Below are 6,025 nucleotides of genomic sequence, written 5' to 3' on the forward strand. Positions count from 1 at the left end.
CCAGCCAACCTTCCCACGTGGAACAGTGGGGCACCCTTGGCTGGCCCCAAGGGACAAGAAGTATCTTCCTCAGAGATGCTACTGGTGGTCACCCCTGCCCACCTGTGCAGCTCCATCCTTGGGGACAACCCCAAGGCTAACCACCCCTTCTGCAGCCAGCTGGGTTTGGGGGCAAGTTGCTGACAGCAGGGTTGCTCAGGTGCAGGTCTCCAGCTCTTTGAGGCTGGGTGAGTGTTGGGGTCTCAGTCTGGTGTCAAAGAGTCACAGGATCACAGACTGGTTTGGGTTGGGAGGGATGGTAAAGATCCTAGAGTCATTGAAGCATAGAATGTGCTGGGTTGGAAGGGACCCATCAGGATCATCCGGTCCAACTCCAGTCCCTGTGGAGGGCACCCCAAGAATCACCCCATGGGCCTGAGAGCATCATCCAAAGGCTTCTGGAACTCAGGCAGCCTTGGTGCTGTGACCACTGCCCTGGGGAGCTTGTTCCAGTGCTCAACCACCCTCTGGGTGAAAAATCTTCTCCTGATATCCAACCTAAACCTCCCCTGATTCAGCTTCCTGCCATTTCCCCCAGTCCTGTCATTGGGCAGAGGAGTGAAGGGATCAGGACCTGCCCCATCTCTTCCCCTGGTGAGGATGCCACAGACTGCAGTGAGGTCACCCCTGGGCCTCCTCTTCTCCAAGCTGAACAATCCAGGTGACCTCAGCTGCTCCTCATAACTCATCCCTTCCAGACCCTTCACCATCCTCGTGGCTCTTCTTTGGACACTCTCCAATAGCCTGATGTCCTTGTTATATTGTGATGCCCAAAATATCAGATCATCCAGTCCCATCCCCTGCATGGGCAGGGACACCTCCCAGCAGCCCAGGCTGCTCCAAGCCCCATCCAACCTGCCCTTCAACACTGCCAGGGATGGGGCAGCCACAGCTTCCCTGGGCAACCTGGGCCAGGCTCTCCCCACCCTCACAGGGAAGAATTTCTTCCTAATGATCATGGCTGAATGATGCAGAATGAGCTTCACATCTTGACATCTCTGCAAAGGGCTGGTGGGCTGGTGCTTCCTCCAGGCCCAGGATCTGCTTGAACAAGGTGTTTCCTTCATTCCATCTCCTATCACCTCTGCTCCAGCTCACTTGGATTCATTTCTGGGTGACCTTCCAAGCAAAACCTGTGCTTTGTGCATCTCCCATTTGCTCTGAAGTAAAAGACCAAGCCCCTCACCTTCCTTTCAGGGAAAGCTGCTCTCTGTTCTGTTGAATTTTTCAGGTAGAATCTGAAGATTTTGATCACCTTCTGGACTGCTGAGATTGCTTGATCAGAATTCTCCATTCATGTTCATCCAAGACATGTAAACCAGGGGAGAGATTACTTAGAGGGCATCAAATCTTTCAGAGGACCTAGGGGTTTGGGTAGTTTGCCCTTCAAGCATATGAGTATTTAGTTCAACTTAAATTTTTAGGACTTTTAGGTCACCCAGTTTTATCTGCTGGTTGCATGCCCAGGAATATATATATATGTATATATGTATATGTATATTTGTGGGTTTTTTACTCTACTTTGCTATAGTTCTGAGTTTACCCTTTAGTATTTTATGACCTCAGGGTGAAAAGCAGTAGATAAACCATAACCTATTATCTGCTGCTCAATATTGAGTCCCAGGACTTGGGAATCCTCTCCTAGCATTCAGGCCTGAGCTCTCTCAGGTGCCATCACACCTTGAAATTATGGAATCACATCATTGTCAGGGTGGGAAGGGACCTCTGGAGACCATCCAGTCCCACTCCCCTGCTGAAGCAGGATCACCCAGAGCACATCACCCAGGGCTGCATCCAGGGGCTGGAATATCTGCAGAGAAGGGGACTCCACACCCTCCCTGGGCAGCCTGTCCCAGGGCTCTGTCACCCTCCCAGGCAACAAGTTTTCCCTCCTCTTTCAGTGGAACTTCCCATGTTCCAGCTTGTGCCTGTCAGATAAAGCAGTTGACACCCAAAAAGCCTGGAGAGCCCTTGGTGTGTCTATACACAAAACTCAGCACATGCACCCACAGATTGCTGAGGGGTGTGTGTGTGTGAGCCCTAAAGACAGAAATCACCCCTTATTCCTATCCCTAGTAATTACTTACCAGTACAAACTGGTCGACATCTTATTCCACATGAAGTGAGAATTTGAAGCCAGGTACTGGGTGTGAATGACCTGGCTGGTCTTACAATAATTTGCATTTAATAGGAAAGAAATCTGGTCTTATCAACCTTGCAATAAATCTGCCACAGTTCCCCTCTCCTTCTTATGGGAACATTTAAAGCTAGAGAGGCAGCCACTGAAACTGCCATTATCTCTGCCCACCAGTTCCCAGCTGGTTCTTGTGATCCTTAATCTGAGTTAATCAGCACTAGCTCATCCTTTCAGATGGGACTTGCATCCCTGGGCACTGCTCTTCTGGGCTGGGATGTTATCATCTCCTGCCAGCTGGGCAACCAAATGCACAGACACCTTCAGCATCTCCAGGGGCTGGAGTGCAGTGATGCCCTCCCACACTCATGCTGGGGAGGTGTTTTGGGTCTTATTTTTTTTCCAGCTCCATGCACAAAAAGCAACAATGAATAAACATGAGTGAAAAAAAACCCCTGGGTTCATTAGAGGCAGCACCTGCATCAGTGCCTGAAGTGGTGGGGCAAGAGGCAGCAAAACAGCCCAGGCCAGAGGGATTGTCATGGGGGAAGTGATGTGTTTGTCTGGAGGACAAACCTATGTGTGACAAGACAAAACTAGGGGTTTGTCTTGTTGAAACTCTGTGAAATTCTGCCCTGGTGAGACCTCCCCTGGAACCCTGTGTCCAGCTCTGGTGCCCCCAGCACAAGAAAGATGTGGAGCTGTTGGAACGTGTCCAGAGAAGGGCCAGGAAAATAATGTGAGCAGCTCTGTTATGAGGACAGGCTGAGGGAGCTGGGGCTGTTCAGTCTGAAGAAGAGAAGGCTCCAGGGAGACCTTAGAGCACCTTCCAGTACCTGGAGGAGCTACAGGAAAGCTGGGGAGGGGCTTTTTACAGGGGCTTGCAGTGAGAGGATGAGGGATAATGGTTTTAAGCTGAAAGAAGAGAGATTTGGGTTAGAGATCAGGTGGAGATTCTTCATTGTAAGGGTGGTGAGACACTGGAACAGGCTGCCCAGGGAAGCTGTGGCTGCCCCATCCCTGGCAGTGTTGAAGGGCAGGTTGGATGGGGCTTGGAGCAGCCTGGGCTGGTGGGAGGTGTCCCTGCCCATGCAGGGGGTTGGAACTCGATGATCTTCAAGTTCTTTCCAACTCCAAGCAGTCTGTGCAAGGTTTGGGCTTGAGAGAGGAGGAAGGGCAGCATGGGGGGGTGAGAGGAGGAAATGGTTTCTACAACCAGTAATAATGTCACAGGTAGATGGCAAGTCAATGGCAGCATTGAAGGTGGTCTCTGTCTGGGTCTGTGGAAGTCAGCAGTGGGCTCAGCCCAAACCCAATCCATGAGAAAACAGTGGGGAGCTGTTGTCATCCCCCCTGAGTGAGCCTTGAGTAAGTCTGGAATGAGAAAATGTGCCTGCAAGCACCTGCCTCAAACTTGCAGTGTGCAAAGGAACATTGGCTGGTGAAAAACGTTCCCTGTGAAGCATTGGTGGTCTCACCTCCCATCAAAGCACAGACTAGTGACCTCTCCATGATGCCTCTCAGGTAGACCAAAGCTGGAAGCAGAAGGTTTCACCCCATTCAACAGTAGGCTCAACATTTTCTTGAGACTCCTTCATTTCTCACCATTCCCAAGAGCTAAACATCCAACTAAACTAAAATGTTTCGTTCAAAAAAAAAGCACCAAGTCTTGATGTCAAGAATTTGCAGTGCAGGAAAGGAGCTTCCTCAGTGAAGCCTTTTACACCTAAGAGTTAGGGAGCTACTTCAAAGCAGCCCTCAAGGTCTCCCTCAAGCCCACTCATCTTGCTCCAAGAGACACATCTAAGGCAAGGGGCTCTGAGCAACCTGATCTAGTTGAAGATGCCCCTGCTTATTGCAGTGGGGGTTGGACCAGATGATCTTTAAAGGTCCCTTCTCACCCAAACCACTGATTCTCTGAACCTCTTCCCTAGTGACTTTGAGGGAGGCTCCAGTTTCTGTCTTTGAGAAGCACTCTGGACTTTCTGGTGGGTGAAAGCTGAAGGTTCTGAACCTCAGCTCAAGGTATAAAAAACCTCACTTACATTTACAAGACTTGATCTTCCCACAGTTGGGGTTTGCTTGCTGAGGAATGGAAGGACCCAGCAGTGTTTGTGAAGGTACCTGTATGACATTCAGGAGGACATCAAGACTTGGTACCAAACAGGTCCATGCCTTCTTTCTGCTAAACATCACAAACTGAGCACCCTGAAATCCTTATCCCCCTCCTGAATAATTTTGATGGCTTCTGCTCCTGAGGATTTTCACATGCTCTTCCAAGTGTAGAATCTGGATCTGCTCCCACATTCCCTTCTCCTTTGCTGTGACCCAGTGCAGCCCTCCATGTCATCCCTCTGCTCACACATCCCTGTATCACATCTCCCCCAACAGAGTCACACTAGAAACTATTTCAGCATCTTGTACCCTCTAGACACTAAATCCTTCCCTGGACACTGATCCACAGGGTCCTTCTCTAGCTCTGGGTGGGATTTATCTCTTACACAGAATCACAGAGGGGTGGAGGTTGGAAGGGACCTCTGGAGATCATCCAGTCCCGCCCCTGCTAGAGCAGGATCCCTCAGAGCAGATCCCACAGGAACACATCCAGGTGGGGTGGGAATGTCCCCAGGGAGGGAGACTCCACAGCCTCCCTGGGCAGCCTGTCCCAGGGCTCTGCCACCCTCACAGGCAAGAACTGTTTTCTGACATTCAGGTCAAACCTCCTGTGCTCCAGTTTGTGCTCATTGCCCCCTGGCCTGGCCCTGGGCACCCCTGAGCAGAGTCTGGCCCCACCTCCTGACCCCCTGGAGATATTTACAAGCCCTGATCTGACCCCCCCTCAGCCTCCTTTTCTCCCAGCTGAGCAGCCCCAGCTCTCCCAGCCTTTCCTCACAGGCAGATGCTCCAGCCCCCTCAGCATCCCAGTGCCCTGTGCTGGGCTCTTCCCAGTAGCTCCTTATCCTTCCAGCCCAGAACTGGACACAGTACTCAATTATTTCTTACCCATTTGCATCATCTCTCATTTGCCTTCATGCCAAAGGCTCCCAAGGTGTCCAGCCTTATCTCCCAGGTTTATTTATAATTCTTCCAGTTTACGTGTCATGGACAAACATTATCAGCCCCTGAAGGTCTTGATGTCCACATCACCCACGTGCTTCGTTCACAAAAAGCTTTTCAGTCCCTCTGGCTCCCATCCAAAAGACAACCCTACCCAAAATAACACAAGTGCACGGACTGGCAGCAGGAAAACCACAAGGATGGGGGGAGAAAGGGAGGGTTTAAGTGCTGCTGGGAAGCAAGTGAGTGAGTGACAGCTGCTGGTTTGGAGTGGAAAAAAAAGGAAAAAGTCATTTATTTTGTTTTTAAAAGCTGAAACTACCACACATGCTTTGCAGATGGTCACTGTTTTCTTCTACATCTTTTGCTGCACAGATGCTCCCAGGGCAGGTCTGTGTGCTCCTGTAAACAAAGCAAGGAGGTGCTTTAGGTGCCTGAGGAGAAGTCCTCTCAGAAACTGAAGTGGATTGTAGTGGTAGCTTCATGTTTTGTGTTCTTCTGCCACAGCAAGGAAGGGCAAGAAGCAGCCAAGGCAACTAATTTGTTGTTTTCTCTGGAAATATTCCCTCCATTGTGCCAAAACCACAGAATCACAGAATCCCAGGAGTTGGAAGGGACCTGGAAAGCTCCCCCAGCCCAACCTCCCTGCCAGAGCAGGGGCACCCAGAGCACATCACACAGGAACGTGGCCAGGGGGGTTGGAATGTCTCCAGAGAAGGAGACTCCACAGCCTCTCTGGGCAGCCTGGCCCAGGGCTCTGGCACTCTCACAGCAAAGAAGTTCTTCCTGAGATTC

This window comes from Chaetura pelagica, unplaced genomic scaffold (genome assembly GCF_000747805.2).
Source record: "Chaetura pelagica isolate M959 unplaced genomic scaffold, ChaPel_1.0 scaffold430, whole genome shotgun sequence".
Taxonomy (NCBI): Eukaryota; Metazoa; Chordata; class Aves; order Apodiformes; family Apodidae; genus Chaetura; species Chaetura pelagica.